Source organism: Orcinus orca, chromosome 1 (genome assembly GCF_937001465.1).
Source record: "Orcinus orca chromosome 1, mOrcOrc1.1, whole genome shotgun sequence".
Lineage (NCBI taxonomy): Eukaryota > Metazoa > Chordata > Mammalia > Artiodactyla > Delphinidae > Orcinus > Orcinus orca.
Genome location: NC_064559.1, coordinates 207,088,107 through 207,115,712, shown reverse-complemented (window position 1 = coordinate 207,115,712; position 27,606 = coordinate 207,088,107). Strand labels below are relative to the sequence as shown.

General features: G+C 52.0%; 1 protein-coding gene across 26 annotated transcripts in view; it reads left to right on the top strand.

The window, feature by feature from the left end:
- Positions 1 to 27,606, top strand: part of CAMTA1 (calmodulin binding transcription activator 1) — an 894,219-nt gene that overhangs the window by 819,102 nt on the left and 47,511 nt on the right. For 4 of the 26 annotated variants that reach the window (XM_033432834.2, XM_033432835.2, XM_033432831.2 and 1 more), the window contains exon 1: positions 20,628 to 20,808. The exons of 19 other annotated variants lie outside the window; for them this stretch is intronic. The gene's annotated coding sequence lies outside the window, so the exon portion shown is untranslated. Of the gene's footprint in view, positions 1 to 20,627; positions 20,809 to 27,606 lie in introns of those variants that run through there. 3 more of the 26 variants (XM_033432836.2, XM_033432837.2, XM_033432833.2) reach the window with 1 other exon arrangement.

Sequence of the window (27,606 nt, the reverse complement as noted above, 5' to 3'; positions counted from 1 at the left end):
ACCTCTTCCAGGTGAGAGGTAGTCAAGCAGCCAGTTAACCCCGGGACCATTTTCTGAGGCCCTCTGGGAAATGTCCCTTCTGCCTGCCAGGGGTCCTGTGGACACAAACAGCCAGGGCTGTGCTGAGCGAGGGGAGGCTGTGCTGTGTGTTTAGACGGCCTCTCCTGGGCCTGTGTTTGCAAAAAGAATCAGCCCAGGCCACCTGACCCAGTGGCTCTGGAGCGAGGGGGTGGGGCGCACATCTGGCCAAGGGCACTAGGACACCTTTAAGAGATCCCTGTCCCTGGAAGAAAGGTGAGTGGAACTTCTGGGTGCCTGGTTCTTTCCCTTAACCAGCTGATGCTCCCCAAGGCCTTGGCCCACCCCTACCCAGCTGGGCCCCTCTCCAAACCCAACTAAGCCGCTTATTCTTAGACTATTTTCAACTGCCTCTCGGGCAGCTGAGCCTCCTGCCGGAGTGAGAGGATTGGTGCGATGCACGGATGCGGCTTTCTTGGGCTCAGCCCGTCAGCCACCTCGGCAGGTCTCCTGCCACCCTCGGGTGGGGGAGGGACCGTGTAATCTCAGGCAGAGGGAGGGGGTGGGAACTCACATCTCACGGTCCAGGTGCCTGCTTCGGCATATGAAGCCTTGGGGCAGGGCGGACACCCCCACCCCCCGCAGCCTGCCCTCCAGCTCACCGGGGCCAGAGAAGGGTATCTGGCAAGCCAGCCTCTGGGGCAGCCTGGCTCCGGGTTAGAGGTGTGGGAAGGTGGGAGCCTTGCCCCCTGTAAGGAGGTGGAGAGAAGGAAAAGCAAGATTTGGCCTCCTGGTTTGGCCTTCTGTGGCCAAGGCTTCCGTGCTAATAGATGGAAGATGTGTAGCTGGGATGGTCCCCAGCTCTGTCCCCTCCCCCCCTCCCAGCTGCCTGTCCCTGGCATGTGGCCATGCTTCTGCCAGCCTCTCCCCGCCCCCCGCCCCCCGCTGGCTGGTTTCTAATAGCAGCATCCAACCACCAGGAGTGGAAGACCACACACTGAGCCAGAGGCCAAGGGTGCAGCCCAGGGACAGCAGGAGGGGCCACTCCAGCTGTGAGAATGGCCCCTGGGAAGCTTCTGGATGTTTCCTCCCTCCAGTGAGGACACTCCAGGGCTTTCAGATGAGTGTACCTTGCGGGTCCCTCCTGGCCTGGCTCCCTCCATCCTGCAGATCCCCCAGCCCGCCTGCCAGTCCCCCCGCTCTGAGCCCGTGATGAACTGTCCACATGGGAGAACATCGACAGAGCCAGACAGAAGGTGTATCACTTTTACCAGATAATGTGGGGAGAGGAGCAAATGTTGAGTTGTAATGAATTTTAAATGCCACTGTTTTACTGAAACAAATACAGTTTGTTTCGTGGGGTAGAATACAAAATTCAGGAGAGTTTTTTAGATCAGACATAGAGCATCAGTGAATGGGCTTGACTTTGGAGAGTGCCTTGAACCACAGGCAAAGTCAGTGCCCCGAGGGCCCACACCCTCCTGCCTCTGGGAGCACTTTGAAGAAGTTTCAGAAGCTTGGACGCAGGGGTCTTCTCTGTAAGTAAGAAGGGGCACTGTGAAGAATCTTCTGGCATTCACCTAGAGTGGGGTCTAGGGCACACTCCAGTGTGTTAACTCATGGGTGTCTGGGTATTTCTTTACATAGCGGTGACCTAAGAGATAAGTCGGTAGTGGCAGAAACTGGTTTGAGCCAGTCTTACACTCGGGACGTGAAGCTGAGTGGCAGGAAGGGACTCTGGTCTGAGCTGCAGCTACCCAGTCAAGGCCTCACTCCAAAGCACAGGCTCCCTCTTCATAGTCAGTGTCTCTGTGCTCTGTGCGGTCCACGTCCTTACAGATGGGGGTGGGTGTCCTTAGCCCTCCTTAGGCAGAAACCAAGGGGCCTGGTGCTCAGATGTCTCCCCGAGGCGTGATCTCCTGCTGCTTGCGGCTGGGGCCACACCAAATGGATCTGGGTGGCAGGGATGGGTCACCTTGGGGCTGGGCCTCACCCGCCTCCTTGCATCAGTGACAAATGGTGCCCTGCAGAGAAACGGCAAGCCCAGCAGCTGCAGAGGCCGAGGAGACAGCCCCTGGGTCCTCATCCTGGCTATTGGGGCAGGTAGCAAAGTAAAAACCAGTGGGCGAAGACCCAGAGCTCCGGCAGACGTGGCCACTCCTGCGGGGGCAGCTCTTGGCCACCGGGGGGCAGGTGGCTCATCCTGAGGCGCGAAGGTGGGAGGCTCAGACCCTCCCATGGTCAATATCAACCAAGTTATCCTTGACTGTTGCATGAGTTTCCTGGCAGTTCTAGAGGCTGGAAGTTCTAGACGCCCTGGTGCTGGCAGGGCCGTGCTCTCTCTGAAGGCTCTAAGGGAGAATCCTCTTGCCTCTTCCAGCTTCCAGGGGCCGCTGGCAACCCTTGGCACTCCTTGGCTGGTGGCAACATAACTCCAGCCTCTGCCTCCGTCATCACATGGCATCTTCCTTCTCTGTGTGTCTCTGTGTCTCTGTTTTCTCTTCTTACAAGGACACGGGTCATTGGATTAGGGCCCCACCCAATCCAATGAATTCATCTTAAACTAGTTACATCTGTAATTAACTAATTACCAAGACCCTATTTCCAAATAAGGTCACGTTATGAGGCAGAGGGAGAAGAGAGAGGCCCCGGAGAGTGCAGGCTACGTGAACTGAACGTTAACAGAACATTCCAGAAGGAGGAGCTGGCGATGGAGACTGAGAAGGAACAGTGGGGGTAGTCGGAGGGACACAGAAGAGGGTGGGGTCTCAGAGCCTAGAGTCAGAGGGCTTCACAAGGGGAGGAGGTGGTCCCTGGGGTCTGAGGGGCTGGAAATCATCCGGTGGATTAAAGACCCGGCAGGCCCTGGGATGCTGTCTCCAGGCCCCTCCCTTCTCCCTCTGCCCACTCTCCGTGAGGGCTTAGCCCCACCCAGGACCCTCTTTACCATCTGTAAAGGTGCACTGATACGTCCACCTTTGTGCCTCTTCTCAGATCCAGAACCTTCCATCTAGCTGCCCCAGGACGTCGCTGCTCCGGTTTTCTTGGGCAAGTCAACGTGTCCCAAATGTTACTCACAATTGTTCTCTTATTGCCATGCACCCCCTCCTGATCCTATACCTCCTACAGCCTCGGCGGAAAGTCCACCCCAGAAAACCCAGAGTCACTCCTGAGACCCCCTGCTCACGCCCAGCCCCCCAAACCCGTCACCATCCTAGTGGCCTTCTCTCCATCCCCTCTGCCACCACCTTGACTCGGCCCCAAATGTCCTTGCACGTCCCACTCCTGCTCCTGGCCTCTACTCTTGCCTCCTTCCACGAGGGCCGTCCCTTCTTGCATCACCAGGCGCCGCTCTGACTCCAGGGGACCTTCGTTCTCGTGGAGTTTACATCCTAGAGGCGGGAGAAAGATAACAAACACATCACAGAGGAAATATCGGGGCACTTACCATGGGCAGCCTGGTAGAGGGGGGCCAGGGTGGCTGCTTGAGGTCGGCGGCCGGCGGAGGCCTCTCTGGGGAGGTGCGATGTCAGAAAGGACGCACACGCGAAGATCCTGGGAAGGACGTTCCAGGCCGAGGGAATCGCAGAACAGAGTTCCCTGCGAGACCCGGAGCTTGGCGTGTAGGGGCCGCACGGTGAGCAGGCTAAGGGGAGGTGCAGCGGAACAGGAAGGGGCCGGGCCTCCGGGGGCCCCTCAGCCAGGGCAGGGGGCTGGGACTTGATCCCGAGGACAGCGGGAGGGTTATAAGCCAGTGGGGTGACACGCTCCGCACCCGCCCCGCTGCTGTCTGGAACATGAACTGTGTCTCTACTCAGAGGGCGACCGCCGCGGGCGCTCTTGCATCAGTGCGGGCAAGAGATGAGAGCGGCTCCGACAAGGCCGGTGCTGATGAATCCCAAGAGACACAGTCTGGGGGCTTCTTGGGGGTAGAGTCAGGGGCCCTGCTGATGATTTGAACACGGAGGATAAGCAAGAGAAGGATGGGTAGTGCCTAGATTTGGGGCTTAAACAATGGTGGGGGACACGGGACCATTTCCTGAGATGAAGGACTTTGAAGAAGGTGGGAGAGAGGGAATCTCAGGTGGGTTTTGTTCATATTCTGGTTCACGGCCTATTAGAGTTGCCAAGGGTACAGTTGGGTTTGAAAGTCTGCAGGCCAAGGGGGGGCCCAGAAAGGAAATAAAATTTAGATGTCATCAGCTCAGCAATGGAATTTAAAGCCGTGGGTCTAGAGGCAGTTGCTCCTGAAAGAGGGTGGATAAAGGAGAGGAGAGGGCACAGGGTCAAGCATGGGCTCCCCCAGGATTTAAATGTCAAACGGAAAAGTTGCTGGCAAAGAAGAAGAAGCATCGAGCGAGAGGAGGAAGATGGAGAGGATGGGACCGCCGGGAGGCCAGAAGAGGGTGTTTCAAGAAAAAGGAGGTGGCAGCCGTGTTAATACCAGGAGAAGGGGAGCAGAGCATCCCAGGCAGAGGAAACCGCATGTAGGAAGACCCCACGGCAGGAGGGAGCTCCGTGAATTTAAAGAACCCAGAGAATTGGCCGAAAACTCTGGTAGCCTGTCTCTGAGCTCACATCCCTGACTCTCCCCAGGCTGGGACAGGAAAGACCTGGCCCAGGAGATCTTGTGCCTCCACCCCTCCTCGTGCAGCCAGAGAAAAAGCCCCGGGCCCTGCCTTTCCTGCCTTGCCCTCTGCTGTTGGCCCAGAAAACCATCCCACAGGTGTGCGGGCCCCAGAGAGGCAGCTTCGCTGGCCCCAGGCTCAGGGAGACGTCTATCCACATCTGCTCTGAGTCCCAGGGACAAACTCCCTCCCAGTTGCTCCCCACTGGGGTGCAGGGACTGGTGCCAAGTCCCAAAGCAGGAACAAACTGTGACTCACCCGCCAAACGGTGTGTGGATGTCAGACCCGGTGGAGACGGCTCTCAGACCCCGACCACTGGTTGTGGCTGGAATGCAGGAATCCTGCAGATGGACCCAACCGCTGCCCGGCAGTCCTGGTCCCTCCTTAATCAGTTACATCGGACTCCCATTATTCCACTGCGCCATTTAGACACGGGTCAGCTGTGCTTCAGGGGGCGTGGCCTCGAAGAAAGTCCTCTTGGCAGAGCTGGGATCCCAGAGAGACCAGAGGGCCTGGGGAGACGGCCAGTTCAGGCCAGCGATTTGAAGGCTTCCTTAGCCTTTCCTAGGATCCGGCCCCAGAATGCACCTCCCTGGAAAATAATGGATATGCTGATCTGTTGACCCCGCAGTGGGAGCAATGGTCCTGAGACGGGGAGACCCAGGACATCGCCCGTGAGCAAGGAGAAGGGGCCGTGGGTGGAGCGGGGGCTGGTGTGGCCTCCAGAAGGAAACGGGGTCCTGGCGGTCCTGGAGCTGGATGAGAGGAGATTCCCACCTCCCCTACCAACGATCCAGATCCCAGCCTCTGGGTGGGGCGAGCACAAGCCCCCTCCTTTTAAAAACTCCCCAAAATACACGTGTTTCTGATCCTTTCCAAGCAGCCCAGCGACTGACCTTGTCTTCCGCCTCTGTGACAACGAGACATTCACAAGAGCCTGATAGGCTGAAGACCAGCTCCCTCCACTGCTGACATGTTCCACTTGTGAACTTAAAGTCCTTTGCTTGAGGAAAAAAAAGTGACAGGCAGGTATGTGTCAGATGTTCCATACTTAATAATGGGAGACACTTAAAAAAATCCGTGGCAGAGTGGAAATAATTGATACATCAGAAACAGACTTAGAATGTTCGAGAATTAGAACTTGGAAGAAATGGTTGTTGCATTGTCCAACCTCCTCATCCCTCTGGAAGGAATCTGGGCCCCCAGAAGAGCGGCCACTTGCCCCAAACCACTGCCGAATCAGGACAGAAGCCCTCCCGACTCAAGATCAGCGTGTGCCCTGCACCCTCCACCCGCTTCCCCTTCTCCACCCCACAGCCAGACTCACAGACTCCGGAAGCCGGGACACAGGGCAGGTGAGAAACCAGCTGGCCGACATCAGCAGATGGAGAGGTCCCCCGAGTGTCCTTTCTCCTGCCCAGGTCCGAGATGGGCCCTCACCCCATTTGGTGACACCCACTTTTAGAAGAGCTGCTGACGCCTTGGGTCGCCTCAGCGACACCAAAGCTGCATCCCTTGGTCTTGAGACACGAGGGAGAGCTGGCAGACCTGTTGGCACAGAGCTGTCCACCCAGGGGTCACAGCAGCTGACATCTACGTGCCACCACCTGCCAGGCCCTATCCACGAAGCGTTTACGCATATCGATTCACTCCAACTTCCCAACTACCTACGAGGTCCCCCATCCTACAGGTGAGGACGCAGACACACAGGGAGCAGGTGATGCCGAGAGGATCATACACAGCGGTCTGACCCCATCCACCGGCTCCTGACCTCCACACAACGAGAGCCTTCCTCTGCGCCTGTTCTCCCTACTATAGTTATGCTGCGTCCGATGGGGGTCTCCAGAGCTAGAAACATCCTTCATCCCTGCTTCTCCCTTCCCCACAACCCTCTTCCCCCAAGGCAAGCAGTTTGCAAAGTAGGACTTTTAAAAACCCCCCACGGCTTCCTCCTCCCACCTTCCGGGGTCCTCTACCATTTTTCTATCTCAGGCCTTTAGCATCACACACCCGGGCTTGGAGCCTCGCCGTTGGCCTTCCTGCCGCCACATTCTTTCCCTCCCCATCCATGCTGTGTATCCCTGATGCTTTTGGAAAGGATTGACGGGAACCCGCTGTGTGCCAGGCGCTGTGCAAGGTGCGGTCCCCTGGGAGAGACAGGCCCCAAAATTGGTGATTGTAACCCAGTGCAGCACGATGAGTTAGAAATGGAGGCGGGGCTGCCAGCGGCACCTGTTGGGAGGGGCGTGGTCATCTGGGAAGGTCAGAATCAACTCTGACTGCAGCACGGAATCCAAGACCCTTTCTAAGCTGCCCTCAGCCTGTCTTTCTCGGCTTACCTTCAGCCGTCATCTCCTCTCCCCCTGCACAAGGCTCTCCCCTCCTCTCCACCAAAATACCCGATTTCCCCAAACATCCTGTAGTGTTTCTCACCTCGAGGCCTTCACACATGCCGTTCCCTCTGGTCTCTCAGGTTATTTTTCCTGGGGCTGCTCTAGAGAACTCCTGCTCTGCTGAAAATTTCTACTGTAAGGCCCTTCCCCTCTAAAAGCTGACTTCCCCCCTCATCCCACTGCCGCCCACACAGGATGCCTTCTTTTTATTTGGCTTTCCCATTACACTTTGTAAATTCCTCCCTTAGCAATTCTCTCTTTGTAATCATTTATTCCCTAACTGGTACCGGAGCCCCCAGTAGGTGCCAAGCCCTGGGCCAGTGCTGAGATTAGAACAAAGGAATGAATGAAAAAGAGCAGATGAGGTTCCTGTGCTCACCCAGCTTACCATCTAGGAGAGGAAAAATCAGACCTGAACGCCAAACCTTTGCACAAATAAGTGTGTGGGGAGCTTGTGATGGAGGGTTAAGAGGAGGTCTGGGAGGGATTTCTTGAAGAAGTGGCCCCTGAGCTGAGATCTGAGGCAGGAGCAGAAGTTAACTCCATGGAGAGGGGAGGGAACAGCATGGGGAACAGCGTGCACGGACAGCCCTGTGGTGGGAGGAGCCTCATGGATATAAGGGAGCATGTGAAGGCTGGGGAGGTGGAGAGGGGCTGGGGATCAGACCAGACAGGTTAGAGGGGTACCCAAGCACCAGCCAGGCTGAGGCGTGCTGGCTTTATCCCCAAGGAGAGGGAAGCCGTGGAAGATTTGAGAGGCATGGACGTGACCAAGTTTGCATTTCAGGAAGTGCTCTTGGCTGCTGCGTGGAGGATGGATTGAAGGAGAGCCAGAGCTGGCGAGGGTAGACCAGTGAATCCTCCAGGCTAGAGATGCTGCTGGACTTGGCGGTTCTGGGAAAAGGGGACCATCAGGAGAGATTCAGGAGGTAGCATCAGTAAGACTTGTAGATGGGTTAGGCACGGGCGCTCCGTGTCGTGCACCCTGGAGGAGGACTGGTCACAAGTTGGGCTAGTTTGAAGGGCCTTTGGGACATCCATGGGAAAAGTCAACAACAGCAAGTGAGTGGACTTAGGCTCCAGAGCTCAGAGAAGCATGTGGGCAGGAGAGAGACATCTGTGACATGACTGCATGGAGGTGGCATGGGAAGAAATGGGTCAAGGGGTGTGGATGAAATTGGCAAAGGTGAGAATATAGCTGAGTTCTGAGGCCAAGGACTTTTGTCTTAGTTATAATCATGTCCTAAGAGGCCAGGAACACAGTAGGTGCTCAATAAATATTTCTTCAAGGGATAGACGGACAGACGGATGGATGGATGGATGGATGGATGGACGGATGGATGGACGGACAGTGGTGTCTTTGTGACACTGCTGACTGACTCCAGCTTTAGGCTACAGGATCCCTGATGTCAGAAGCAGCTGGGGAGGGTGTCCAGAACTGACAAGGCACCATCAACCCCTTTCTGGTTTCCCTGTCACTGGACAAGCTTCAGGCAAATAACCCAAGGCAAGAATGCAGAAGCTTGACCTTTATTAAAAATGTGCCCTTGAGGCTGCCTTCAGAGCTTTTAAGGGGCAGAGAATTCACTACTCAGCTCCCTGGATTTGGAAAAGGAAGAGAAAAAGCAAGTCTCCTCCCTGAGCTGCTCAGACCCATCTCCCCTCTGGACCAGGTCCTTGGCAAGTTCCTGCATGGTGTGTCACCATCCTGGGGTCTGGAGGAGGGCGTCATCCGACCCTCTGTGATTCCCTCATTGTCTGACCCAGCTCTACCTTAGCCTGGTGAGTGAATGAATGAGTCGGTAGGTGGGTAGCTGAGTCAGGAGCCATGAAACCTGCCGGTCCACACCCACCTCCATGGAATTCACTGCACCAGAGTGCTCTGGTATGACAGTGACAGCCACTCCAGCCAGGCTCCACGCCAACAGCTTCACGTTCATGACCCTCAGCCAGGTCACAAACCACAATGGAAGAAACAGCTTTGGCAGAAGGCAGCCTGTACACCTGCCCATCAGTAACTGGTACCTGCTGAGTCCCAGGCATCTGAGGGGCACTCTCCTGGGTTCAGGGCTTTACGGGTCAACTGGGCGTGCCCCTACCTCCAGGAGTGCACGGCCCAGGACATGAGGCAAGCCGGACAGCACAGTTGGTGTGATGAGTGCCCCATAGTGGCAGGTTCCGAGTATTAGGGGAGCACATGAGAGAGGCAGGGGGTCCCTCTGTGCTCCCATCAGGAAGAGGATGCACTTGACAGGCGTTAACTCTGTATGAAAACTATGTTTGTTCAGAGGAACGCTCTCCTTATGTAGAAAGAATGTGCAAACAGTCAGCCAACTCACGATCCATGCACGGTTTCCATCATTCATGGAAAGGACTCATAGGGGCCATGAAAGCCGTTATACTCCCAGTTACAGTTTATTACATCAAAGGGATTCAGATGGAAACCAGCCAAGGGAAGAAGTGTGTCCTGCAGGGTCCAGGAGGGCACCAAACACCCACCTTCCGTTGTCTTCTCCCGTGGCCTGTGGTCAGCACTAATGTCCCTGCATCAATGTGTGACAATGCTCACGGAAAACCACCAGTCAGGGAAGCTCACCTGAGCCTCGGTGTCCAGAGTTCTTCTTGGGGCTCCACCGCGGAGGCGTGAGGGATTGCCCTCACGGCTGATCTCGGTCTCCGGTCTCTCCCAAGTTGGCTGAAACTGTGTGACCAAAAGTCCTTCCCTAAACCACATAGTTGATCCTTCTAGAGTGGCCAGCCCCTCCCCTACAACTTTCCACTGTAACCAGCTCCTACCTTAAATCAGACTGTAGGACTCTCCAGTGACTCAGGCAAACTAAGCCACTCCCTCCGGCAGGACATTCCAAGGGCTTAGAGATCACCTCCCGGAAGGCAAGGACAAAAGCCAGACCTCTCTTTGGTCAAGGTTAAAGTCTCTACTGCGCAGAATTGCACCTCCCCTCCTCTGCCCCCACCAGCCCGTCTCCCCTGCTCCTCAACCAGCAGACCAATTTCTTTTTGCTGTTCTCGCCTCAAGAGGAAACGCTGAGTGTCTGACATGTTTTTTGCTGTTGTTGTTGCTGTTGTTTTCAAAGTGTCGCCCCTACGCGGATACTGTGTAGTGCTCAGCAATTCTTTGGGGCTCAAGAACACATTTTATTATGAAACATGGTTTGGGCAACTACTTTGTCTTCTGCAGAGAATACTGTGCAAAGCTCAAGGTTTCCTGGGCAGAGATGTGAAATTCACTACATTACAGACCCATCCACTTAAATGTGAAGTCAAATGAGAAATTTCAAGAGCCTTTGACAGCTAAGGTTATTATTCTCACGTATGATCTCAATTACCTCTTTAAATTACTCACCTGTGCCCTGGCCCGTGATGCTCTGCAAATGAACGTGCATCCGTCTCCATCTGCAGACAGCACCCCTGGCTCCGGCAGTGTTCTTTCCTCACTAAAGTGTTCTCCTGTTGGCTCCATTTGGAGCTGCCGCTCAGCCTTCTCCCTCCCCCACCCCCTGGAGGAAGCCCCTCCTCCAACTGTGCTCCTCTTTTTTCCCCCAGCACCGATGGGAATGGATCTGACCTTGCAAATGGTAACCAGCTGGGTGCACACGGGAATCTCAGAGCCGGGGTGGGGCCCTGGGCAAAGAGCATTCCTGCTCAATAATTCACCTTTAAGAGAAAGAGAAAACCTAGATGCAGCATTCGGCCATCTTCTAAGATGTTAACAATTCAGTGTGATTCTCAGACATGAAAAATGCATCAATGCTCTAAGTTTATAAGGTCAGTGATGTTTATTATGACAGCAGAAGGCCTGGCCTGGGCCCCCACCCCCGGAACAGCTAAAGCCAGGGGAAGCGCTAGTGTGTAGCTCCGAGCAGGGCCCGCCCAGAAGTCCTGCAGATGTGGCCCTGCGAGGTCCGGCTTGATGCATTCGAAGCCTCCAGTGCCCTGGCACTTGGAGACGGCTGATGCATTTATCACGAGTCTTTCTGCCCGTTCCTGGAAAAGCAGCAGGAGAAAAAGCAAGCTCTGAGCAGAGAGCAGTCATGCAGCAGGAAGTGTGAACCTCCAGGCCCCCTGATTGCACTTACAGACATCATTCCTCCCCCAGCATTCTCGGTTTTGATTCCCAGAAGAAAGTGAGCGGGGGCTCATTTTATATTTGCTGAAAGGCCCTGCATTGTTTTAAGTTACTTGAAAGTGAGTTAAAGCTGGGAGGATCCTTGGGTGGGGTGGCATTTCGTGTGACAGCATCCCAGGGGATTTCACTTTGATGCGGATGGTGCTTCCCAGGCAGCAGGGCCAAGCCAGGGACTGACCCGGCGTCAGTGGTCCGGAAGCCCGTGAGCTGCAGACCTGCATGGGGATGCGGCTGCACTGCGAGGGGCCACAGCGGATACCAGGGTGTCAGAGACCAGCTGGGGATGGGGGTACACGTGTGTGTGTAACACATCTGTGCTTTTCCCTGGCCACTCTTTTGTTTTTCTTAGTAACGGTGTTGAGCACCTAAGGTGTCTAAGCTCAACCTGTCAGCTCTGAGCTCAACCTGTCAGCTCTGCTTCTCTGAGGCATGTGAGATGGTTGTAGCCTAAGGTGCGCTGGCCTCTAATTGCGCCTTCCCTTTTGATTGCTTTTTCTTTGTTTTGGTAACAGAGCGGGATTTGACAAGCCCCTCCCCTGGTGACCTCGGTAATGACTGATTATTTGTAGGAAGGTGTTGGTTGCTTCCCTAAAAATGGGAACTTCCCAGCTCTTGTTACCACCAGTGTCTGAGCTTCAGGGTTTGGTCACAGCAACTGTCAGGATGGTGATTTCAAAGTGGTCTTCAGTGTAAATATCCGGTCTTTTGACTGTTGTCACCTTCAGTCGAATATACTCATTTCTCCTTAATCAGGTTCCCAAGTTTAAAAAAAATGAATAATATCTACTTCGTAAGAAAGTATACCACAGAAGCTTTAGTAAGTGCATTCTGAGTGTACCTTTTGAGTAAACACCGCTGTTCTTAACTGTGACTCCTCTGGGCCATACAAGAGCAGTCCAGTGGGTGCTTGCGATGCTCTCAGACCCCAAAGGCCGAAGCTTCCTGAGATCCTCTCTGGAAGGGTCCGCAGGAGGGTTGGGCCCTGATTTGGCAAGCATGACCTTGAACAGGGAGCCACAGAGTTCTGCACTTGAAGGTCTATGAGCCCTCAGCCAGGTAAAGAGATGCATGGCCATGTGGGGAGCTGGGCTTAGAAGACAAAGCTTGTCTTAGCTTGTCTTTGTTACTACCAGGTAACATACCACAGATGGAACGGCTGAAACAATAGACATTTATTTTCTCACAGTTCTGGAGGCTAGAAGTTCAAGATCAAGGTGTGGGCAGGTTTGGTTTCTTTTGAGGCCTGTCTTCTTGTCTTGCAGACAGCCGCCTTCTCGCTGTGTCCTCACATGGCCTTTTCTCTGTGTGCTGTCTCTTTGTGTGTCCCGATATCCTTCTAGTATAAGGACACCAGTCAGATTGGGTTAGGGTCCACCCTAACAGCCTCCTTTTAATCTAATCATTTCTTTTAAGGTCCTGATTCCAAATACAGTCGTTCTGAGGTCCTGTGAGTCAGGGCTCCAATCTATGAATTCCTGGGGGTGTAAAAACTCAGCCCATAACAGAGCCATTCTCCAAAAATGAGATGTGCTGCAGGAAGAGAATTTCATCACGGTCATGACGGCTTTGCCAAGCCCCAGACCTGCCCTTTGAGACCCCATGGTGGGTCCACAACTCAGACCCGCCCCACAGGCCAGAGGCCTCATCTGGAGTTCTGCTGGCTTGCGCCTGAGTTTTCCAGCTATCTTGGCCAAGGTGTAGACTAGTCCCCTTGCCCTATTGTTTAGCTGAGACAAGGTGCTAACACCTTTTGGGCACCGGGCTACGAGCTTCACAAATAGTCCTTATGATGACCTTGGGATGCAGCTACTATTATCATCCCTGTTTTACAGATGAACACACTGACGTCTAGAGAAGAGAGTCTTTCCAAGATGTCAGAGCTGGAAAGAGTGCCCCAGCCCTTCTGAGCCCTGAGCAGAGTGCTCACCACTTGGCTACTCTGCCCTCAAGGGGTTTTAGGCTTCTGCTTCGAATAAAGCCCAGGCACAGACTGGCCTGGCTGGCCCAGCTTAGAGGGTCCCCAGGCCAGACAGGACCTGTCTCCTTGAGTCTGTCTGCGGTGTGCCACCCAGACTCCTGGTACCAAAGGGTGGTGTTGCGTTGACAGGCACAGCCTCAGGAAGAGTGCTGGAGGGAGGAAGAGGCCTCGGCCCTGCCAGCCAAGCTGCCGAGCCTGTCTTTTGGTTAAGGGGGGGTCCTTCACCCCATTGGACTGTCACGGAGGCTGTTTCTTTAGCTCTCACATGGGGCCAAGCAGAGAAGCAGCTAAGAGCTCCAGCTCAGGAGTGCAGGGGATCGGGGTCTCTGCTGCTCACTAGTGCACAGTCCAGGGCAAATTACTTAACCCCCTGTGCCTCAGTTTCTTCCTCTGTAAAACCATGGTAATAGGAACACCCACCAAGCACAAACTTGGTGTGAGGATGAAAGGAATTAACATGTGTAAAGAATGTAGTCACCCAGCAAATACTATCTTGATGATGATGATGATGATGATGATGATGGTGATGATGGTGATGATGGTGACGATGATGACGATGGTGACGATGATGGTGATGATGGTGATGATGGTGATGATGGTGATGATGATGACGATGGTGATGATGATGGTGATGATGGTGATGATGGTGATGATGGTGATGATGATGATGATGGTGGTGATGATGGCAGCTCCCATCCCAAGAGGAAGAACCAGGTCTCTCCGCTCCCCAGGTGGCATCTGCCTATTAAGCTGTCTTCACTATCCTGTCCGTGGAGGCTATACCTCCTTGTCCATGAGGACCATTCTGCCCAGAGTCCTAGAGCAGATGGGACCTTGGTGAGTTGGAAGGCCTGGGTGAGACCATGAGCCACACTGGCGTGGGTCCTTGGTCCTCAGCCCCAAGCCCCACCCAGGGTGCCCCCGAGTCCCTGGGCTCCCACTTTACATTCGTTATCCAATGTCATCCTCTCCCTGTTTCCAGGTGATGTTTCCATCCCCATTTTACTGACAAGGAAGCTGAATCTCGTCAGGTGACTTGTCCTTTGTCACGCAGCTCAGAGCCGCGGATACTGAAGCCCACTGGGTGCTTTATCACCGTGCGTTACCACTTCCTGAATGTGTGTTGGATTATCCGCCTTTTGACTCTGTTGCTCCTTTGAGCAGAGCACGTCTCTGCACGTGTCCTGCTCCCATAGGAGACTGGCCATGTATTTTACCGTCTGGCATGTGTATAATCCTGGGGGTGGGGGCACAGGGAATGGATGGGCCTGTATGAGCCACCAGGGAGAGTGTGTGAAGGTGGTTTCTTTCCCCCAACTTCTTTGGATTCTCTTTCTGCATCACGGCCCTTAGGAGAAATCCCCAAGTTCCCAGACTGAGCTGACAGTGTTCCCGGGCTGATACCAATCCTGGCAGCACGGTTTGCCCTGGTAGCAAACACCTTGTCTCATACAGCTGTCCCCTACAGTAATCTAATGCTGCGTAACAAAGCACCCCAAAGCTGAGTGGCTCAAAATAGCAAGCATGTGCCAGTGCCCTCAATGCTGTGGGTTACCTGGGGGCATGCACGCAGCTGCATTCATGGGACTGGTCATTTCAAATCCACAGTCCCTGCAGCCGAAGCACAGGGGTGCTTGCTGTGTCAGGTCCCACTGGACCTGCACGAGGACCCCATGTGCATGGCCTTAGACCTCATTTTGCAGAAGAGGAAAGTGAGGCACAGGAAGAGAAAGGAGCTTGGCACACAGGTAGTTAGTGGTGATGCAGGAAACAGGGTCTGGGCTGCGCTGCCCCCACCCAGCACCTCCCTCCTATGGAAGGCTCAGGGGTCTGACAAGGACACTGGCAGCTCAGCTGAGGTGTCTGAGGCTCTCTGCAAAGCTCGCCTTCACCCCTGAATCAGCAACCATTGTGATGGAGAAGCCCGGCCTATCAGGGACCTCTCCAAGGGGAACCCCAAGTTCAGGCCACGGTTCTCTCCAGGACCCCTAGCTGTCGAGGAGGCAGTCACAACAAGTGGGAACTTGATGGACTCACCCCTGGCCTTTTCACAATCCTTCAGAAGCACAATTAGACAGGTGCCCTCTTCCATCATCCTTCTGCCCCATGGGGTCACCATCACGGGATTCAGCGCCTCCCCTGTGTCTGTCTTTTCTCCTCACTGAGCAGTCACCTAGCCAGGCCACATTCTCCACCTGCTGCCACCACATCCCACCGAGGGCCATACACGGGGGCTCAGTGAGCACGAGGGGACCCACTGACAAAGGATCCGCCATCAGACCCTCCTGATTTTGGCTTTTCTTTTCCCATCACTCAGTTTTCTCTTCTAAAATTAATCCACTGATTCTTTTTATACTTCATTCTTTTTCCTCTTCCTCTTATTGTCTGTGTGTATATCTCCACTGAGATATAATTAACATACCATACACTTCACCCATTTAAAGTGTACAATTCAAAGTTTTTTAGTCTATTCACAGGGTTGTACAGTCAATATCACAACCCAATTTTTGAACAAGTTTATTCCTCCAAAAAGAAAGCCTTTTACCCATTAACAGTCCTGTCCCACTGCCCCCAAGCTCCTCCCTCCTCCCCCGCCTAAGGCAACTATTCATCTACTTTCAACCTCTATAAGTCTGCCTGTTCTGGAGTCATATCATATGTGTTCGTTTGGACTGGCTCCTTTCACTTAGCATTATTTCTCCAAGGTCCATCCATGTTGCAGCAGGTGTCAGTTCTTCGTTCCTTTTTATTGCCATATAAATGTCCATATGTGTGGACATATGTCTTCATTTCTCTTGGGTATATACGTGCAGTGGAATTGTGGGGTCATATGGTAACTCTATGAGTAAACTTTTGAGGAAGAGCCAGACTATTTTCCAAAGGAGCTGCACTATTTCACATTCCCACCAGCAGGGTAGGAGTGTTTCAGTTTCTCCACTTCCTCATCAACACTTGTTATTGTCCATCTTTTTTATTACAGACATCCTGTGGATGTGAAGTGGTATCTGATTTGCATTTTTGTGGTTTTGATTAGTGATTCTGATTTACATTTCCCCAGTGATTAATGTTGCTGAGCATATTTTCATGTGCTATTAGCCATTTGTTTATCTTCTCTGGGGAAATATCTATTCAGAGCCTCTCCCCATTAAAAAAAAATAGGTTGCTTTTTATTCTTGAGTTGTAAGAATGAGAAGGAATACAAGTTCCTTATCACGTATATGATTTACAAATATTATCCCCATTCAGTGAATTGTCTTTTTCACTTTCTTGATGGTGTCCTTTGAAGCACAAATGTTTTCGATTTTGATGAAGCCCAATTTTTTTTTTTTTTGGTTGCTTGTGGTTTGATGGCATAGCTGAGAAACCATTGCCAAATCCAAGGACATGAAGATTTCCCTCGACATTTTCTTCTAAGACGTTTGTACTTTGGCTTTTATATTTAAGTCTTTGATCCATTTTGAATTAATTTTTACATATGGTGTGAGGTAGGGGCCCAACTTTATTCTTTTACGTGGGGACATCCAGTTACTCCAGCCCTATTTGTTGAAAAGACTATCCTTTCCCCATTGAATTATTCTGTCGCTCTTACCCATGGTTTCTAAGAATACTTTTATATTTCCTAAGGCCTTAAAGATACAATGAATATGCATCTTGCATTTATTTTTAAGTTGTCACTTAGTTTTTATTAGATTATTTTTTATTAGAAGTTGATATATGCAGAAACGTATTTGATTTCTTATGAGATAGGAGAGGTGAAGTTATGCTGCAGTAACAAACAGCCCCATGTCAAATGATTTATTTCTCTCTCACGCTCAAGTCCAATGCCAGTTGGTAAGGAAGGTCCTATTCATCACAGTCACTCAGGGACCTGGCCCAGTAGAATCTACACCTTGACATAAACAGGCATCACAGTTGCCGGGGCTGAAGAAAAGAAGTCCTGGTTCTTAGAAATTTCCCAGACTGCTTTCTTAAACAAAGGGAATCTTAATGATGGCAAGAATTTTTAGGTACTTGGAGAGCCATCACAGGGGCAGAATGAGTGCAGGTTCAGAACTTGAAACCCAGACCTGCCGCCTACGGTCTGTATGACTTTAGTCAAGTTATCTGACACCTTGCAGCCTCGTTTTTTCCTCTGCACAATATCCAGCTTGTAGGAGAAATAGTAGCAGTGTATGTGAGTGTCTAGCGTAACAGCAGGCAGATATCAGGTACCCAACAAACCGAAGTTCCCTTCATCCTCCTGAGACCCTCAGCAGAGGTTAGGCTGGGATACAGACACACCATCTCTGCTTTAAGATGCAACAGTTGCACTGGGTCTGGGTGCTACCAAGTGAAGTCATCACCGAGCAAAGTTTTCTTCACTATTTAAAAAAATGACCCCGGTTTACTCAAAGCCCCATAAAGACCTAGTGGAAGAATTTGCTTGAAGCACCTGCCTGTCTCACCCTGTCATTTCCTAACCTGGAGGAGAGGAGCATGAATACCCACGAGGAAAGACACCCTGCCAGCACACTGCCTGAGCTCTGAGCTTACTCCAGAAGCATCCAGCGCACCCTGCCCCAGCTCCGCCTGCCTTTCCAGGTGTGGCCCAGGGAGGGCACTTGCTCTCGTGGCCTCCACCCCGAGACAGAGGTGCAGAGGGGAAGGAGAGCAACAGACCTTCCAAGAGGGGAATGGCCCCAGCTGAGGACTTTCCTAGTGCAGAAATGTCACCTCGGGCTGCCTGGAAGGAGAGCTCCAGGCTGCTGACCCCAACTCTGACATCAGGGCACAGCCAATGTGTTGAAGCAGCCATGGCTAAACGTTTCTTTCATGCCAGGTGGACGTGAGCTGCTGGAGGAAGGGTGAAGGGTCATGGCGGGCAGCTGGAATGCCCAGGTCTGAACGAGAGCTGAACTTCTGCCTTTTCAAAAGCAAATCCAAGGGGGAAGAAAATAACCCAAACCAAACAAACCAAAACCAAACAACAACAACAAAGTTCCCCACCTGAAAGAAAAGTCTGGAGGCTTTTTCTTTAGCTGGGGTCCAGGTGGCTGAACCTGGACCCAATCATCCTGAGTTCCCTGCACTGCGTGTATAAAGGCAGGTGTTGCCCCTCGTCATCCCATCTCCCCAGTTGGTCTCTGTTGCTCACAATCTACTCAGAGCAATTCAACAACTATTAGCTGAATCCTTCCAGCGTGCCTGGAATTGTGCAAGGTGCCAAGATAAGTTAAGACTCTATTCCTGTTCTCAAGGAGATTAGAGGTGTCTCCTTCTTAGCTAACAACAACTAACTTTTAAAATTACTTCTTATTAATGTACAGTACATATGGAAATTGCATATATCATAAGTATGTGAAACTCAGCTCAATGAGTTTTCACAAACTAAAACCGGTGCCCAGGTCAAGAAGAGAGCATTACCAGAAACCCAGAAACCCACCCCCACTCCTCTCCAGTCACTATCCACCACTCCAAGACACCTTGATTCTGATGGCAACAAGAGCGAACTTGTATTGAGTGTAACTTATGTGCCAGGCACCACTGGTGTAAGCATGTGACATCTATTGGCTCATCTAATTCTCACCCATAGATCTGAAGGCACAGCCCATGGGGTTCACAGTTAGCAAATAGGAGAACCTAACTACCATTGTCCCCGACTACTAACCTTACATTGCCTCTCCTGGAAACAGAGTGCTGAAATAGTAATGCATAACAATGCCCCTGGGTCTGCTCCGCTGAGAGCAGCCAGGGGATCTGAGCCAGGCCTCAATGAATGGATAAGAATGCCCCTAGCAGATAAAGGTGGGGGGGAGTGCATAAGCAGAGCAGGGGAGCGCAGGGGTCCAGTGTGGTGAGAGCAGGGCAGAGGCAATGGGGGTGGGAATATGAAGGACTTGTTGGAGCAGGATTGTGAGTGCGTTCGAGTGTTCTGACTTTGCCGGGGCAGGTGAGGGACTTGCTGAGGTTTAGAATCAGCCATCGGCCCCCGAGAGTGAGACCATACTCTACCTGCTCGCTTTGCTGGCTTAGAGGCGTGGCACAGGATGGGAGCCAGCCCCACTAGGGATGTCCTTGGGCTTGGTCTCTAAACAACGACTCAGTTTTGGTTGTATAGTCTTGAGGGCTGTGCAAAATTCTGTGGTTGTTTTCGTGTGCGTTTGGGTAGGCTCAGTAAAAGAGACTCTGCCCCCATCTTTCGAGACGCTTTTTAACCCAAATGGCAGAAAGGAGACATAACCAGTTTTTACGATCTTTGAGAATATGAGGGAAAAAAGAGAAGATGGGCTTATCACAAGTCTGCACGGGCCAAGCACTTTCTGTGTGCAAGGCCGTGGGTGGGGTTTATTGAATCGGCAGGACTACACCTGTTACAGGGAAAGGAGAAGGGGTGGTGGTGTCCATTTGGGATGCCTGGGAAGGCTGCTTGCAGACGTGAGTCTTGATGGAGAGGTGTGACTTGGGCTTTTGGCGGGAAGTAAGAGACACTATGCAGAAGCATCCAAGTGAGAAAGCCGAAGCCAGAACTTTTGGACACCAGGGTTAGAGCCGAGGGATGGGCAGAGACCCTAGAACTTCAGTTAAGGAGGTCAGGCCCTGCGCTGCCGGAATGGGCGCCTTGGACACTCCTGAACTCCCATGGGAGCCGTCCTGCAGCGTCCCTGCCCAGACATCCTCGGCCCCGTCCTGGCCGACGACCCGGGCCCCTCCGCACTCCGACCCCGGGACCCGCCCAAGTGCCCCGGCGGCCTCCCGGGCGCTGCCCCGGCTCCGCAGCCGTCGGCCGGCTCACCGTGCCCCGCGCCCCTCCTTCCCGCCCAGCCCTCCGCGCTCCCCCGCTCGTGGCGCGGCGCAGCGCAGCGCCGGCTCCTCCCGTGGCTGCATTGCAGACGCCGCAGCCGCCGCCGCCGCAGGGCGCGCCGGGGCTGCGCCGGGAGCCCGGGCCGGGGTACGCGGGGCCCCAGGGTGCGGGGCTCCCGAGCGGACCCGACGGCGCCGCGGGGCCGGGAGTCGGCGGCCGGGCGAGGGGTGGCTCCGCAGGCCGGGAGCACGCGGCCCGAGCGCCCCTCCCGCGCGGTGCGGGCCCCAGAGGAGGCCGCCCGGGGCTGTGGGCCCGGGGGAGAGGGCGCGGCCGTCGGGCTCGGAGTCGTCCCTGCCCTCGAGGGGACCGTGGCCACCCGGCTGGCTGGCCTCCCGGAATCTGGGCGGGAGAGCGGGCGACGGCATCTCGAGGGGCCGTGGCGCCGCGCTCCGCCCGCACCCTCCGGGCCGGGCCCGCCGCCGTCCAGCGCGGCGCCGCGAGGCTCGGGCGCAGTTCCGGCGCAGTCCCCGCGCCGAGCGGCTCCGCGCCCCACACCTGCCTCTGCCCGGCTCCGGGTGACGTAGCGCCCTCCGATTGGCCCGAGGGGCCCAGAGGGCGGGGCCGAGGCCGGTGAGCTCACCGCCGCGCCCCGCCATTGGCCCGGGCGGCGCACTCGGGCTGTGGCGGGGAGACAGCGGTACCCGGAGCCCGAGTCGTTCCAGCCGCGGCGTGTGGAGCTGAGCGGGTCAGGGCAGGGCTGGGCTGTCGGGGCCGGGCCGGGCGGGGCCGCGCGGGAGGAGTAGGAAGACAGAGGCGGCTCGGCGCCAGCCCGACCGAGCGTTGGTCGTGCTCACCAAGTCGGAGTGAGTGTGCGTGCGGCCGAGGGGAGAGTCAGTCGGCCGGGCGCGTGCGGGGCGAGGGCGGTGGCCGGCGGGGGCGCGCGGGCCGGCCGGGCGCGCGGGGGCGGGGCCGGGGGCGGGCGCGCACCGCGGCCGGGGCGTGGGGAGCACCCGTGCCCGCGGCGGGGGCGCGCGTGTTTACGCGAGGGGGGAGTCACTGTGTCAGAGGAGCGGGTGCGAGGACACGCGCGTTTGTGGAGGAGCCGGGGGGTCGTGGGAGGGGCGCGCGTGTTCACGCGAGGGAGGAGTGTTTGGACGCGCGAGTGTGCGTGGGGCCCGGCGCGTGTTTACGGGGCGAGCGTGCAGGAGGGGGTGTTTGGCTGAGCGTGCGGAGCGCGTGTTGATGGAGCGAGGGGGAGGGCGTGAGCGTGTTTGCGGAGCGGGGGTGCGGACACGGGTGTTTACGGTGCGAGTGGGAGGGTGAGGGGGCGCGTGAGCTGATGGAGAGAGCGCAGGGACTGAGTGTGTTTTGAGGCACGAGTGCGCGTGGCGCCCGGCGTGTTTACCGAGCGAGTGTGGGTGAGGGGGGTGGCACCACGCGTGTTCGTGGAGCTAGTGGGGGAGCGGGGGGAGCGAGGCCGGGAGCGCGCGCGCGTGTAGCTGCGAGGCGGTGGGGGCTGGTGTGGGTGTGAGAACACGCGTGTGCGCGCGAGTTCGTGGGAGTGTTTGGGTGAGTGGCGGTCTGGGGACGCGCGTGCGGGGAGTGGCCGGCGCGAGCGGCGCGGACGCCCGTGGGGCCGCCGGCTGGTTTTCGTTTGCGAGGCGCGTCTGGGCGGCGGGCTTTTCGGATCGAGTGCTCGCTCCCGCGGCCAGGCGTGGGGAGAGGGGCGGGGCCGGGCGCCCGCTCCACGGGGAGAAGGGCGAGGGGAGTGGAGCAGGGACAAGTGCCCCCTTGGCGGGGAGAGTGGCCGGGACAGACTGGCCCTCGGCCCCAGACGCCTCTGCGGGACAAGGCGGTTGGAGGCTGCCTTTTCCTAGCAGGCCAATGGAGTGAATGAACGTTTTGTTAATCCGTGCGTAGAACACGGCGGGGAAAGTTGGTGGAGTTCAGAGACTAAAGGTTTGGAAGAACTTCCTGAGAGCTTTGCTTCATTTCAGAGCAGGGACTGGAGAGGCACATTGACCTTTGCTTCCACCAGCCAGGCTCCGCGTGGCCTTCTTGCATTTGTAAGATCTCTCCTGCTCTGGTTTCCTAGGTAACGGCCCAGTGTCGGGGCCGGTCCTGATGGTGGTCAAATGTTAGAGACCATTTTTCAATCTTCGTCGATTTCTGCAGCCATCACATTTCCGAAAATATAGTACTCTTGCAAATAATCTTCCTCATCAATTACTTCACCAGGGAATGATGGCAGTCTTAAAGCCTGTTTTGGATTTTGTCCACCGTTGCTTGGTATGATTTCTACTGGTTAGTCTGAAATATATTGATATAATTGGCAAAGCAGATACGGTAAACATGAGAAGTGCTCTCAGATAATTGTGAAGTGCCTCGTGTATTTGTTTGTTTGAACGCATTATATTTTTCCCATCAGTGAGGCCAAAACCTGAAATTTAAAAATTGTGATCCGCCAAAGTTGTGTCACATACGGTAAAATGGCTGGCTGTATATAAAGGAGTCCTCTTCTCTCTCTGTCTAAAGGAATTGTTTGGAGAGTTTCCCTACAGAATCTGTCATGTAGAGAAACTGTTGCTTGGGAACCTGATAAAAAGAAATATGTTAAGCAGTAGCGCTTTCCATGGTGTTTGTTTATAGAAATATATTTATTATTTTAAGACCAAAATTAGACGATAGCAAGTAAGCTTATGTTTCTCTTTTTCTTAGTGTTAGATTTCGGGAATAATAATGTTTAATGTTCTAGAAAATAGCATTTACTTACAGGGTATGCATTTCCCCAATAAATTCCGATTGGTGAAAACAGCAGAGGACTGCCTGGAATTCCTAAGGGACCTGGACCCAGGCATTCTAATTAATTGTATTCCAAATAACCTAAATGGAAACACAGTATTTAATGCAGTAGTTAATAACAACATTGTATCCTTTAAGGATCCTTATTAACTCTTCCGCTCTTTTTTTTTTTTTTGGTAACTCTTCCGCTTTTGTGATAGACATGCAGAGACACATTATTTTCTTTGGTTCTCTGTGGAGAGCTCTGCTGGGCCTTCCGAATGCCTGTAACAGCAGCTGGCCCTGCTGCAGGACGTTCATGTTGGGCTGTCCTAGAAAACATGGGTAACAGGTGGCACAGAAAATTTTTTACTTCACACGAGAAAGATGGTGAAGTTAAAGAATCAGTTGACCTTGAAAGTTTCCCGCGTGAAAGGTATGAGACTCATATCGATGGCTACAATTCAGATGCTCAGCTCAAGATCCCTCGCCTTCTGGCACTGCCAGAAATGTCCATTTTGGTAACCTAGAGTTTCCTTTGGGAACCGTCATAATTTTTCTGATGTTTTCGATCCTTGCCATTGTGAACTTCTGACGTTGCAGAACCGTACTTGTAGGCTGCCTTTTAAAAATGTTTAAGGAAAATTTTATTTTTACATATTGTTTTTACATTTATTTAAAGCTCAACTTCAGGTTTCACCCAGAAGGTGCAATAAAGACCGTTTTGTTAAACGTGGCACCATTCTTTAGCCGGTGCGGTGGTTTCGGGAAGTCCTTTATTCTTCCTTAGCAGTGTTCACTTCCCGATCCCTTTCCCAATTGTTTGAGTGTGTCTGCTGTATCTTCTCACATTTAAAGGGCTTTGCTCTGCCTGACTTAACGTGGGTTAATATTGGCATCCCATCGATGTTTTCGGACGAAGACACCACCTGAGTGGTGCCAGGTCTTCATTGTTAAATATCAACCGTGGCGTCTTGTCACACTATATAAGCAGAATATTTGGGAGTTTATTTCAGTTATATATTCCTTTGCCAAAATGCTTTTGGCATTCACACACGCTGTAGTTTATTTGCGTACACCTAACCTTTTTTTTTTTTTAAAGGGGGTTTAAGGGAGCTTACAGAGATACATATTAAGCAGTGAGAATAGGTGAAATAAAGAGGGAGTAGGCAGAAGGATAATGAGTGTCCAGGAAGGTGAAATGGGGACGAATGATGTTAGTAAACGACATTCATTCCAGAAAGACTTCCACACTTTCTAGAGGCAGGCCGGGAACTGCCTTCTAGGCTCTCTGTCAGTTGTGGAAGTGACAGGCTTAATTTTGTCTTTATTACACCTCACACACCATGCGTTTTCTTATGTTCCATGGAAATTCTGACAGCCATCAATGAAGTTTGGGTGATGGTGGGAGAAGTCTAGACACGGTGCATTGGATTACCTTAAAGACTGCATGTTAACATTGGTCACGTTGAACACTTAGGAAGCACCTGGGAACCTGCTGGGTGACCCCTCACCTGAGGACACTGGAGCTCATGATCATGAAGGTCATCAGTGATGGTCTTAACCCTTCCTGAGTGGATTGTCCTGAAGTCAAAAGACTGACTTTTCTTTGTTATAAGTGCCTCCAAATATATTAAATTACCATTTATCAAGTACCAACATTGACCAGTTAGTCTATGTTTTTTCACCTTTCTTCTTCTGACTTTCACCACCCTCCAAATCTGATCCCACTCTGTTAGTCCTCCTTCCCCCGTCCACCAGCAGCTACTCAGCGTGTATTGCATTCCTGCTCTCCATTTAAAATTCTTCCTCCTTATTCTCTGAGCCTAACTCACACCTGATCTCATTAATGAACCCTTTCCCCTCATCCCCCAGATTAGATGAGCAGCTCTTTGCGGTGCAGGGTGGCACTGAAGGTGTATCTTCCCCGACTACCCCTAGCATAATGGAACCTGGGAGGTGCAGTTTCATAAATACTGTTAGTTAAGAAAACAATTATATGCGTGGTGTTACTCCTTGGATAGAGTGAGAAGAATGTAACAAGAAAGTTCTAAAGCACACCCGACTCTGATCCTATCTCGTGCATTCAGTTCAGTCCTCCCTGTTGGTAATTTAGACACAAACTCCACAGGATCTCCCATTCAGGTCCATTCAAGGTCCTAGGGGATTTGGGTTTCCATTTAAGTGGTCTCGAAGTGGCCCTAAAAGTCTTGGCCTGTGTCAGTGTAGAATAGCAGGGTTTTAGTCGCCTGTCGGGATTTCTTAAGATTGGCCAGAAGCTTGCTGTCTAGGAATGTGTATAGGTAACAACTGTTTGCTTGAATATAATATGGTAGGATGAGTACTAGGTTTTTGTTTTAGCTCTGTCTCTAAGTAAATGAGAAATCATAGGTAACTCACCTTGCAGTCCTGGATCAGTGCCTTACCTGTTTTCTAAGCCTGTTAGTAGTGGGTCAGGAAATTAACTTAGTGGTCAGCATCATCAGTTATTAAAATCGGAATGCACTGCTCATAACATGGGCAAGTATCAATTTGGGAAGATTTTGTTTCAGGGGTGTGTGTGTGTGCACGCGCGTGCACGCGTGTATGTGTGTGTGTACTGGGTTCTGTTTCTTTCTGTGGGCCACAGTCAAAACCTATCGAAAGTCCCTGGACCAGATAATTCATAATTCTCTTTAAATCGCAGTGTTCTGTAATGATTCTCTTGTGTGGAATGTATCTGTTGTTATGATAGTCAATTTGGCAGTAACTTAAGGCGTGAATGAGTTAGGATACTTCTGAAGGTATTTAATTCCACACCAGCAGATCGCTAGCTAGGCAGGAGCTCAGTATACCTTTGTCTGTGTTTCTGATTTATTTGGGTAATCAGAATGTTTCAAATGAGCATGACAGCTGATTTCTGCCAAAATTTATCCCATGTTTTATAGAGAGCTTCGAATGATTCTTATGTATTACCGCTAAGGTCTGTTTAATGATATTGATTTGTGTGTGTGTGTGTCTGTGGAAGCAGAAGTTAACCAGGATTTATTTAGTAAAAGGATCCACATTTCAGTTGTTGGATTCACCGTAGGCTCTTCCTTTAGCTTTAGGTGACAGAACTCCAACTCAAGCTGGCTTCTGTAAAAAAGAGAATTTATTGACTCTCGTGAAGTCCAGTTTTGGTGTTGTCTTCAAGTATAGCTGGTTCCAGATGCTCAAGTGATGTCATTAGAAACCTGTCTCTCCCTCTCTTGGCTCTCCTCTCCTCTCTGTTGATTTTATTCTCGGGCAGGGGTTCCTGACGCAGTAGCAAGATGACCCGCTCAAAGCTCCAGGCTTTTATTTTGCCAGTTTAGCAAATATCTCCAAGAAGACAACACTTCTTTCCCAGTAGTTCCAGGAAATGTTCTGTCCTTACTGGCCCAGCTTGACTCATGTTTCTAATCCCTTGAATAAGGAGGGGTAGTGTTCTCATTAGAAAGACCTGGCTCACCCACCCCTGGAGACAAGAATTGTGGTGAGAACCACCTGAACTGAGCATAGGGCATCTCCCAAATGAGAAACACGGTGCCATGGCCAGGGACCGGGAAAGGGATGCTGGGCAGGTGTACTGTGCTAATCTTCACCCTTAACTCTCATATTCCCAAAGAAAGCACCCTTCGTTCTGAAACCGCAGAAGCTCATAACAAGGTTTATTCCGTGCTTTCATTTTCACGGTCCCATTTTAAATGAAGACACACCAGAATCGTTACCTTTCAGCAGACCTTTAAATGGGTGCTGACTAACAATCCCTAGGACCATTTTCAGAAAATATGATTCAAATCCTTAATATTTCACTCTGTGGTTTGGAATCATCAACAAAAGAATTTCTTTAAACATGCTTTTGTCTTTTCTAGTGAAAGAAACCATTCATTCCATTCTAGCCAGAATCATTGCCCCTGGCATTTGTGTGTGTGTGAAAGATGTTTTATCTAATAATGTAAAAAAGAGGAAGGGCCCAGCCTAAAGCTGATGCTGTTCTAAAAGCTTATAAATCAGTTGAATAATATTTCCCAGATAAACAGTGCAACAAATGGTGGGTAGGTTCCCAGGCTAGATGGAGAACAAAAACCTTTTGAATCCATAATAGATACTCTGAATTTGCAGGAGAAAAAAATCAAAATAATGTGTGTGCATGCATATATCACATATAAACTGTAAAACACTGAACTACCTAATCTACATGATGTATAAATACATAGCCTACACTTCCATGGTCCAAAACAAATGAAAAAAAGTGAACTTCACATTTGAATACTGAATATTAAATATGCGGCTTGAATAGAAATAAATGTATATGTAAAATAACTTCAGTCAAGGGAAACTTCTTGGTGAAGATTCTTATTTCACAGGGTAGAACCCAAAATGATTCTCTGAAATTACAAAGTCTAGCTCGCTCACTTTTTAGAGGAATAAACCCAGAGACAGTAAATAACTTCAGTTTCTTGATAACATAACCCATTATTATTATCCATGATAATTACAATCATATTTTTATTCTTGAATTGAGCAAAGGAGAGAGAGAGAGTGAGAGAAATCCTTCTTAGTATCTCGAAGAGTTACAGCAATGAAAAGGGAAGGAGAATGTGGGTTAAAGAGGTGGTGGTGTACGTGTCAAAGGTTGTCTGAGGAGAAATTGACTGAACCATAAGCAATAAGAGGAGGAGCCTCCTAAGAAGGAAGAAAGGAGACGGTGGGAACAGATGTGGGGTCGCTTTCCCATACTAGTCCCTGGGGGACATTCACCATTAACCTAAATAACCTTACTGGGGTCTGTGGTTGATGAAAGTGGACCAGGAATTTCATAACTCAGAGACTGTCTATACCATGGTATCCTTTTTTTTTTTTTTTTAGATGTTGGG